The following is a 12,476-nucleotide window of genomic DNA, read 5'->3' as shown; positions in this document are numbered from 1 at the left end:
AATCTAGCTCGAATTCATCCTCTAATTCATACTCGAAAACAAATCCTAACTGATTCACGTAGCCAAAAACGATCAGAAAACCCTCGATCAATCCCGATTATCAACAAATTCTTATTCCGTCAAATTCATAACTTCAACCTTCTTATTCAATCTCGATTATCAACCATTCATTCACAAAACAGGTATTAATTCAAGCTATTCAAATTTCGGATTGTGTAATTGAACCGATGAATAATTCAGGTAGCACAGATTCTAAGTTGAATAACCCTAGTATATCAAATCAAAACCATAGATCATATCCTCGATGTTAACTATTCTCGCAATTGAAGCCAAAGTGAAGCAAAGAGAGTTAATTTCTTTTTCTTGTTTAAAAAAACCGAAGATCAAATCTAGAAGATCGCTAAGGAATCAAAATCATATATACAGGTTCTTTCTTTCCTTAATCTATCATCCTTTAAATTCACATAAACCCTATACTTCTAAATAAAAGGAATCGACGACCATTCAAAATCATAAACTTTAATTATGTTATTCAAATTGTTTCATTATAGTTTTAAGAATCGACTTTAGAACTCATACCCATCAAAGGCTTTGATTTTATCTTTCAACAATGTCTTGTTCAAGAGAATCATATCCAATTCTTCTTCTCAATATAAAAGATGAATCACCAATATCATTATATAAAGTAGATATAGTGATTAAAATAGTATGTACTGAAGTCTAGTCTAACGAACCAAAGAGAAGTAACTGATTCAAAAAGAAAGGACATAAAACTATTTTCCAACAAAAACTCAATTATTAGCTTTCAAAACAATATTCTACTAGTTCTGATTTCGTATAGTACAATATCGGATCATTCTGTTTTGTTTTGTATATGAGCTTCTAGTATACTTTTATAGTAATTCTGAGTTTTGTATGCTAGAGTTAGTATTCTATCCATTCTAATGTTGATGATAAATTGCTAAAAATCAAAATTGTTGATGAGTTTTTCATTGATTCTTGCTGATATTTATTTTATAATAGCAAAATTGATGAATAATTGCGTAAAATCGATCATGTACGATAATCCATTGATAATATAGAATTGATGATGAATTGTTGAAAATAAATATTGAAATCTTGAAATTCCTTATCCGTGTATGTAATAAAGAAAATGATCATGAATTGTTACACATTGATATTGTTTAGTAAAATATTTTAGTCATTTTGATTTTGTATAATATATTATTCTATTCATTTTGATTTGTGTAGTAAAAATTTCTACTTTTTTGGTTATGTGTATTAGCTTCTAGTATAATATTCTAGTCCTTCTGATTTTGTATATTAGAGTTAGTATGGTAGTCATTCTCATTTTTATGATGAATTGATGAAATCAATTGATTATGAGTTGTTGATAACCCTTATGTAATAGCAAAATTTATGATAAATAGCTGAAAATCGATCATTGTTTTTAATCCTTAAGTAATAGCAAAATTATTTGATGATGAATTACTGAAAATCGATGTTCTGATATGAGATTACAAAATACCTTGAAACTAGTTATCTCTTTAATTAGGTTAATTATTCTAAATATTCTAAGGATATATATTTGTTTTAAGTTAAATATTCCAAATATTCTAAGAAATTGTCAAATCCTTTGTTTTGTTATCATTTAACAATCGTAGGTTGAATGTAAGTATCTAATTAAATTTGATAAACCTCATATGGAGAGCTTATTTTTAACTGATAATATAAAGATGTAATCTAACACTTATTATCACATTACAAGGTTCAAGGTACATATTGCTTATATTGGTTAGAAAATGAAACTATGTTGCTATAATGAGTAAGAAGTAAAGTACATTGTTTATAGTAGTAGAAAGATTAAAGTATGTTGCTATTTTTTCCGTAATTCTAGATATTCTGATATGGCATGCTTTTGGTTCATAATTAATATTGTACTATTCTGATATGATATATCGTATGGCACTTCATAACTTATTATTCAACTGAATATTATGATTTCATTTAATAAGTTATACTTAATTCTAGTATCTTATTGTTTTTCAGGAACATGATGAAACGTTTAAAAAGGTATTCAAGAAAGTTTTTGTAGAAAAAGAGAATATGGAAGAAATTGTTTCTAATTGTATATTGATGTTTCCAAATAAAAATAGAACATGGAATTGGCAAAGAAGTTCAATGACTTATTTTCGGGTACTATTTTTTGAAGTACCAATAAGCCAGAAATCCAATAAGCGCGGGTTGGAGTTGAAGAAACCCAAAAACAAGGGACGAGGGAAAGGGTTGAAACCGAAGATAGTGAAATGGAGGACAATGATCAAAATGCTTATGATCAACATATATGGATACATTTGTGAAATTAAATGGGAAACTCACTTTAGAGCATAATTTTTTTTTGTCAAATTCTAATTAGATGTCGAAAGGATAAATACATAATGTAATTAGATGTACACAACATTGTTCAACATATTCTAGTATGAAAATATAAAAATATATATATAGAACATTGTGCAAACTATTCTTTGACAATATTGTTCATTGTTAAAGATTTCCTTCTATCATGACCTTGCACGCCACATATTTTGTATGATCTTGATTTTTGTTGACCTTGAATGGCAGTCTTCTCCAAGATAATTTGTATCTTCTGGTTCCACAACCTTTATTCCTCATTATATGTGAATTTTCTTCATTGTGATGAATAACTACTAGATAATAACACCATGTAATGAAATATAAGTGATGGTATCTAATAATTATAATCAGAATAATATGCATGTATAGATATCATTATATACTATTATGAATTTACAATTTATAGTGTTACAAGAATATATAGAATAAAATACAAGAAATCAAAATAAACTATATGTAAAATATTCTAATAGAGTAATGTTCTAGATAAATACGTTATCATATTAGAATTATATTTTTTTAGTCTTGATATATAACAATGTTTGTTATAATGAATATAAAATAATAGAATAATATTCTAATTTACAAATATTGTTAGATTGATAGTTAATAGTTACATCTAATACTATATTATGTAAAAAGTTAGAAATTTTGGAATAAAAAATTGCAATCGAATGGAATTTCATATTAGTAATTACATTCTATTTAGAATATTTGACTAAGTAAATTGAAACAAGCCTTAATTCAAAACACCATAATCATATTATATGAACCTTTCAAACCTTATTAAGATAAGCCCTATCTTAGGTACTTGAAAGAACTACTCTTCTAAAATAACTCTTATTTAACCATTAACATGAACCCTAACTTAATGAAATTAACATATACTTATGATAATCCAATAAATCTAATAAGAATAATATACATTCTTATGAAACTAATCATAAAATACCCAATTTTTAACATATACTAGTTTTAAAAGAACAATAATTGATTTAAGAGCATCTAACCTTTTCTTTAGTATAACCCCTTTTCTATAGGGTAACAAGAGCATATTAAAACAAAATTATGCTAAAAGACATATCCGACAATATGTATTTGAAGAAAAAGACATTTTAATAAAACTAAGGTAAATTTAATAAGAGTGATCAATATGGAATTATGTTACAGTGATTCCAACTCATATTGAAGTATATTCATATTCTTAAAGAGGACTTTATTCGTGGGAATGAGGGGTGATATATAAGACTTTTTATTAATTCAGGACTTTTATCAAGCAGGTGGAATGCATGTTTAGTTGAAGAAAATTAGCTCAAGAACAATAATCAATTTGTACATACCTAGTTAATTTGATAGAAATAGTGCAAAATGACTCAAAGATTCGTTATTTCCACTTGATTCTCTTCAAGTATTATGTGCTTAATTGTGGAGAATAATGTATTCAAATTCTCTTGAATGAACATTGCAACAAAAAGATGATGAAATAAATCAAAGATTGTAATCGATGTCTAGAGAAAAAATTCAAACCTGATGCTACTGAAAACGATCTCAATTGACAATCAATTATTGATCACGATTAAAAATGTTGAACATAATTTGAAGTAGCGATGAATTGCTGAAATCTTCCTCAAATACTAACTAAAGGAACATGAAGTTACTGAACTGGATCTCAAGTGATCATTGATTCTGAAATCTTAATGCACCATTGCTAAAATCTTCAATTAAAACATCAAAATTTATGATCAATTGGTTGAAATCTTCATCTTGATTGCTTCCAAACTCATCACCAGATGAAACCAAAATTCTGTTAAATCGAATTGCACAAATCTTAAACAAATTGTTACGAATTAGTGATTGATTGTTGAAATCGATATATGTTTTATAACATTGAAACATAATAGATCTCAATCTTACAATAATATGAAAAACGTAATTCACAATCTAAGGCTTCCATGAAACAAGACGTCATATATAGATTGTCATCAAAACTAAGGGATCAAAAGTAGAATAGTGACTAAAATACCCCTCATAATTTAGTTAAGCGCCTTAATCAACACTAATCAGCACTAATCATGTTTTATTGTTGAACCATTAGATCAATTACAATCAAAGGCTGAAAATTGGTCCCCTTGTCTCACAAATTAATAATGGTTTCAAATGAACTCTACCTATATATATATATATATATATATATATATATATATATATATATATATATATATATATATATATATATATATATATGTTTAGGATCAAATGTGAACTTCAAATATTGTATGAATGTATAACTAATTATAGCCTATTGGATTAAAAGAAATAAATGGTTGAGATATGAAGGTACATATTATTAACACGTGGTAACATTTATTATAAAATTGCATTTAATTAATTGTAATAATGGTTAAAAAATATATATGGACGGTGAATTTTTTTTAGGATATCAATTTAAATTTAAATTTTTATTTTTATTTATGTAGTGTAATCGTTTTTTACACCGTACTCAAAAAACATGAAACATATTTCATTCTTTAAGAATTATGTTTTCTTTTTTTCACCACCTATAATATTTGATTTTTTCCCATTTTTTTAGAATTAGGTATTTTTTCACCACTTATAATATTTGATTTTTTTTCTTGATCATGAGAACAATTGCTTATTTTTTGTCATTATTATGCTTATGAATTACACTCTTTTAACAATTCCTAGGGTTGATACAATGTTAAGAATCAATTTTTTTTTAAAAGTAAAACTTTTTATATATCATGAAAATCGTTAAGAATCGATTTATTAATTAAAACTCCATGCTTACTAATAAGAATCATTATGAATGACATTTTTGTAAGAAATTCTTGCAGAATAAGAGATTAATTAGATGTTATAATTCACATTATTGAAGAATAGTTTAACATTCTTGAAGAATAAGACATTAATTCCTAGTGCATAACCAACATTCTTGAAATAGTAAAATAAATATTCATGAAGAATATATATATATATATATATATATATATATATATATATATATATATATATATATATATATATATATATATATATAGCACATTCTTTTTGTCAAAAGGCTAAAAAAACAAAAACCCTACATTCTACTCGTATGTGTGACATCCCTATTTTCACGGCTAGAAAAGACCGATTTTATTTATGCTTTATAAAAATCAGAGTACCTCTTTTTAATAAAAATGTGTGGAATTTGTTCCCAGTGAAACATGATAAATGCGTTATCAGGGCACTTCCAAAGAAAAGTATTTTTATTCTCTTTAAAACATTTGGGATGTCATTGTCAATATAGAAACATAAGCATAAACAGAACTTATATTCATTATCACTAGTGATTTATATCTCCTTAATCTCTCAGTGTAATGTGACTTCATATCAACACATGTGATATAAATAAACTAAGTGAGTCAGGTTGGGAAACCTGGTGAATACATATGGTTTTCAACCCACAATAATATAATTATTATGTTTAATCATCAAACAGTTAACCCAATTACCTGTCACACCCCAAACCAGAACGGCGGAAACGTTCGGGGGCGGAGGACTTCATGTAAGTATCACAACACATGCAATATAGTAATCCAAGTACAAACAACCATTGCATTAATAAGTATAATCTTTACATAAGTGTTTAAACATTACATATTCAAACACCAAAGTAGGTACAGTAGAAGACAAGAGTCGCGGTACGGTACTAGATAGTCTTCTCAAGAGCTTCGGGAGTGTACCTGTCTACTGGATTTCTGAGAGTACAAGTTATTTGAAAAGAGTAGATCAGCATTTAAGCTGGTGAGTTCATAAGTATTTTAGTTCTGTTAAGTATACTCTAGGATCTTTGGAAAAGTTCATTGGTTCCTCCAGAAGATCCTATATTTCTTGAGGTGATAAACTGATAACCTTAATAGTTTCCCTATGTAATTACTTAGTTTATACTAATTATGTATAACCTAATATCGAACTGACAGTTAAATGGGTGTATCTTCCCTAAGTCCACAACCAAACAAGGAACAAAAAGTAAGGCGGAAGTCACACATTTCAATTTCAATCGGATATTACTTATATATAGCTCTGATGTAATAACTAAGGAATTACAGAATTAACCACTAAAGGTCTTTTATGTTATATTAGTTTACAGAGATTGATTGACTAAGTTCCATTTGATAAATGGTTTAATTCCATAACCCGTTTCATTTATAAAAGTGGTTTAATCGCATAACCGTTCTATTTGTAAAAGTGGTTAAATCCCATAAACCGTTTCCTTTGTGTAAGTGGTTAAATCCCATAAATCGTTTCCTTTGTATAAGTGGTTAAATCCTATAACCCGTTTCTTTTGAAAGAGTGGTTTAATTCCATAAACCGTTTCATTTGTAAAAGTATTCATAGTTATATATGTTCTATGGTAAAAACCTTAGTATTAATCCTGGAAAATATTATATTATCCATAATACTGCCTTGTGGTTTTAAATGTTCAAAAACAGAAGTACAAGTATATTTACCATACTTGATTTCATGATACGTAGCTTTTACTGTAAGTAAAAACTACAAAAGGTATATTTGGTCGGGATGTAATTATCTTTTCTTACTGTTTTAAGAGAAGTATATTACTTAGTAATTCACTCGTTGTTTTATCCATGTGAGTTCTATTAACCATACTAATATGACTGATATGCCTGCAGCGACGTTTTTCAGGTGTCGGAATGGAATGATATTTGACACCCTAGGCCTGCCGGCCAAACTATAGCGAACAGTAGAGGTGCGGGATTGTCAGACTTATATAGATCTATACACAAATTCACGCTCTCCCTACAAGAGATTCTGGTTAACAGGTCAGGACTTAAAGTCGTACTTAAATAAGTACACCGTGAAGGGCCTCACAAATTTATTGTTTCAACGAGATTTACGATGTATTATTACCCCGTGATTGCTAACCCTGGTACTCTGTATCGTACCTTTGTTAATGCAAACCCGGTATGATGTATTATTACCCCGTGATTGCTAACTCTGGTACTATGTATTGTAACTTTGTTAATGCAAACCCGGTATGATGTATTATTACCCCGTGATTGCTAACCCTGGTACTCTGTATTGTACCTTTGTTAATGCAAACCCGGTATGATGTATGTTTACTTCTTTAATATGTTATTCGTATATTAAAGGCATTATACATATCCTGGTATAGTTAAATAAGTTTTGGTACTTTCCTTGGAATGTAAATCATACTCGTATATTTAGTTTTGAATCATAAATTATACCTATTATGATTTATATGCTCTATCTGGTTAACATGATTTCTCATGGATGAACACCTTTGCTCAGCCTGATACATAGGTAATGATACCAAAACGAGTGACCTTTTTATACTAATATATGTATAATATATATAATTAAGAAGGAAACGACCTTCGGACAAATAACACAACCTTAACTCCACATCCAAACAAGGAAACGAAAATAAGATAATTCATTAGTCCTAAGTCCTTCAAATCTTATTTATATATTTATACATATATAAACATGATTTTTGGCATTTATAATTTGAAATAGTTTATAAAACATTTTTCAAAGAATTTAACGGAGTTTACATGACTTTAAAGATTTAACATGGCTTTAAGTCATTTTGGATGTATTTGGTAATTCTTGAAAGCATACGGAAACTATTTGCGTGATTATTATCACATACACTTATTAACACAATTTAATATTGTGTTAAACTTGTATTCCCCCCTAAAAAGCATTTAGAATGCATTAAAAATGTAAATTATAGGAGTATGGACTCACCTTGATAGGTGGTAATTCGGGCAGCGTTTCGTTTCCCGGAAAATAGTTTGTTTGACGAAAAACCGGCTTAAATCGGGCAGAGTTTCGACAGGAGAGAGGATGAATTCTCGAGAATTCCGAGGCTCCGGGGCTTGTTTCGGGCTTTAGACACGATACCGGGGCCTTGGGGGGTCGTGAGAAAGTTTACGGGGTGGAAATATGAAAAAGGGGAAATTTTGGGGTGAAAAACTCTTCAAATGCGAGAAGGCTCGCACCCTTTATATAGGGGTGCGAGGGTGCGGTCTGAAGTGGGACAGGTGGCAAGGGCGAGGAGTCAGCAGCACACGCGTCGGAAGGAGCGAAGGCCATGAGTGCGAATTCCGGATGCGAGACAGCGAGGCAAGGTGCGTGTTGGATTGCTACTGGCCCGAACTTCGGTCCAATCAGAAGCTGCCATGAGGATCAGAGGGGTGTCTCCTGCGAGGGTTGTGGGTTGCCTATTGGACCTCGGTCTCAGTCCAATCAGATGGTGACCCGGAGAACTTCGGTCCAACCAGAGGTTGACACGTGGAGGCCTCGCATGCGAGGTGACGTGTCCGAGGAGTGACCCAGCGAAATTTCCCGGTTTTCTGTATTTTCTTGATTTTTGTGCCAAAAACTTCTAAAATTCATAACTTTTGCATACGAACTCCGTTTTTGACGTTCTTTATATGCACGCGTAGGTAAAATTATACTCTACGACTTTTGTTTAGACTTCGTCGGCTAATTTTGACTTTATTTTTAATATTGTTATTTTTAACAGACCGGGACAGGAAAATCCGTTAAAAATTCATAACTTCTTCATCCGACGTCCGTTTTCATCTGTCTTTTTACCGTTATGCTACTTTTGACGAGACCTTCGATTCTCGTTTAAGTTGCATCGGCTAAATATCATTTTTAGCTGTCTTCTGCTAAACCGATACTTCGAAAAATCATAACTTCCTCATACGAAGTCAGATTTTGGCGTTTTTTTATGGACGTTCTCAGTTTAACATATTCTACAACTTTTATTTAGATTGTTAAGGCTAAAAACCCTTTTATCGAAAATTCGCTTTTTACACCGAATAGTGTTTTGCCGGTTTTACCGTGGATTTTCGATTGGTCATAACTTCTTCGTTATAACTCGGATTTCAATGTTCTTTATGTTTTTGGAAACCTTGTTACAAACTCTACCACTTGGTTCATCCCAAGTTAGAGGGAATTTCGTCCCGAAATTAAGTCTAAAGTGATACTCATGGACTAGGTCTAATCTTCCCTTTCCCAAGTGAATTTAGGTCCCCGGTTTGTAATCCAGCGAAACTTCACTAACGGGATAAGACTGTGCGTGGTTCTTTAGATTTCCTTATCCATGGTTTTTATTGGTTCTTCTATAGAGTATAGAGTTTTATATAACTTGATTTCATCAAGTGAAATAACAAGTGTTTTATCGGATAGACACCTCTTAAGATTAGATATGCAAAAGATGGGATGAATGTTATTAAGAATTGGTGGTAGTCTAAGTTTAAAGGTACAAGACCGATTCTAGTAATAACCTCAAATGGTTTTATGTACTTTGAGTTTTGTATTTCACGCTTTATAAAGCGCATCTTGTCTTTCCTGAGCTTTTCATTTATCGAAGTCATAGCTTCTCTGGTTAACTCTGGAAACTTTATGGCGCTTCCCGATTCGTATTTTGTTTTTGGTAGTTTCTCGAATGAATTCCAGATCAGCAAGGGTGATGTGTTGAAATTGGATCTCTCGCTAGTTGTGTATTACCTAATTTAGTCTAGTACAGATGGGATCTGTACTTGTGACAACATAAGGTTTTGAATGGAGCAACTTGAATGCTAGTGTGATAATGGTCTCGATTAATTGGTAAATGGGTATCCCATTCTTTACCATAGCTGATCCCATCGAATCATGACTACTCTAGTTCCGAGAGATTTTTGAGTAACGGCCTGAACTAGGAGATGATTCTATAATCTCAGTGGAGATAACAGATATTTGCATATCGTGCACTCACACGTTCTAGTTATCTTCTCTACTAGCCACATTTTCAGGTCTCACGGCTTCCAGTTGAGCCTCCTTACTTTGTGTGGAGAGATTTGAATGGGTTATCATAGTCAATGATTGGAACTATGACCTAGATACTCTTTTCGACTTAGGGTGTTAGCTACAATATTGGCTTTGTCGAGATGATAACGAATTTCAAATTCGTAGTCATTTTGTAGCTCGACCCACTGTCATGGTCTCATGTTGAATTCTACCTGGTAGAATACATGATGCTGGCTTTTGCTCCGAAGTTCATGATCAGACTCATACTTGGATCATCCATCATCACCTCGTGTATACAAGTCGTATATAATTTAGATTTCACAAAATGTTCAGATGGGTGACTCTGCCCCAGGTCCACAACCAAACAAGGAACAGGAGATAGGGCGGAAGCATACATCCTTAATCTTGTTAAGTCTAACTTATATACCACCCTCGTGTATACACTTAGCAACGTTAGATTAAGTTAATGAGTTCTTAGTCTCTATTCTTGAACTTGACCTGCGGTACAATGATTTTCCTATGAGATCTATTGAGGTATTTCAGTAGTTACAGACTTCTAAGACTACTTCTGTGCTTTTTGTTTGAAGTTTCCTGTCTACTAAGTAGGCTAGAATGGCATGGTACTCTTCTCATGGGTACTTCTGAAGTTTTGAAACGAGAGGAAACCTAAGGGTTTTGTGTTATGGATTGAAAGAATTTCATCTTACGGCTGATTAAGGAAAAGTTCTCTTATACAGCATAAGAATTTTCACATGGTAAGGGCCAGGCCAAACCATGTCGAATGAGGATGTCAGAATTTTCTTGATGAAATAGATATTAAGTCGTTCTGGGACGAATGATTACTAGAATGATATCCTATGTACCTAAGTTTTCCGCGCTTCTAGTTTTATTATGTTATTATCACTACGAACCCCTTCTTGATTCGAAGTTGGCGGGTACTACCAATACAAGGGTTCTGATAATTTGAAATTATGAACTTTCATGAAACGATCCTTACTAGGTCTCTCTATAATTGCTTGGTTCATACAAGTCATGTATAATTAAGAATGGTAAGACCTTAGACTGAGCAACCCTGCCCTAAATCCACAACCAAATAAGGAACAGGAAATGAGGCAGGATTACTCACTCTAACTCTACAAATCTTAATTATAAATAACCCTTATGTATACACTAAGTCATCATAGCTTACCTGTTAGGGTTTCAAATTTTTATATAAGTGTTATGATTTAGTTTGAACGGAAGAGTAATCATAATTATAAATAGTTATCGGGGTTTGGAAGCGTACCAAAATATAGCAGGGTTCTTTGATGCTTTCCCATGTATTGGGATCAAAATCCTCCTGCTCCCCCGTCGTTCTTCTCTGTTGGAAAGTCCCTCTTGTAATGTCCTGTTTCACCATAAAGGAGACATATAGGAATGGTTCCAACATCAGTAGTTGAAGTGATGAACTCGACCGAAGTTCGACAGATGTGGGCGGTATGCCCGTTTATGTTGCATCTATTGCAATGCAGGTCTCGGCAAACTCCATGATGATGGTAGTTGCACTTGCTGCCATGTAGGAGGTTTCCTAAGTACGGATGGGTTGGTGCTAGAATAACAGGGCTGATGGGGGTATTGACTGCCCCAGTTCGTTGCCCTCTGTTAGGTTCTTGAGTTGAACAACTCCCTTTCAAGTTCTCGAACTTTCGTTTAAGGATATTAGGCTTAAGGTTCGAGGTGTCCTTACAAGTAGGTGCTTGTGGTTGTACTTGGCCATCACCACGATCGGGGTTACCGATAGCATTACTACTAACATTTGCATTGTTAGCATTAAGGTGTGCCATGATAGATGTTACAGCTGCTGTGACCGCAGCTTGAAACGTAGCTGCATCTATCTGAAGGATTGGTGTTTTGCTGGTGAGTTGGTTACACTTCTTTGGAGGCATGATTCTGTTATATGATAAGAAAATGAGTTCGTGAGCGATTATCGTGTCTCTAGATGTATTCTAACTATTTGTATCTATGTATTAATCTTTCGTTTTGTTATATTGTTCTTAATGATTCAACCTGCATCCCTATGACGCAGTCCTGATAAGGAATATAATTAAGTTTCTAGAATGGTTAGGAACCGAGTATCATCCGAACTAAGTTACCTTCTTTTGGTGGATATCGTTTCCTAATTTTCGAAAATATTCGAAAACAATTCATAACAGTGTCTACATAAAATAGACTTATGA

Source organism: Lactuca sativa, chromosome 8 (assembly GCF_002870075.4).
Source record: "Lactuca sativa cultivar Salinas chromosome 8, Lsat_Salinas_v11, whole genome shotgun sequence".
Lineage (NCBI taxonomy): Eukaryota > Viridiplantae > Streptophyta > Magnoliopsida > Asterales > Asteraceae > Lactuca > Lactuca sativa.
This window is presented reverse-complemented; position numbering follows the sequence as displayed.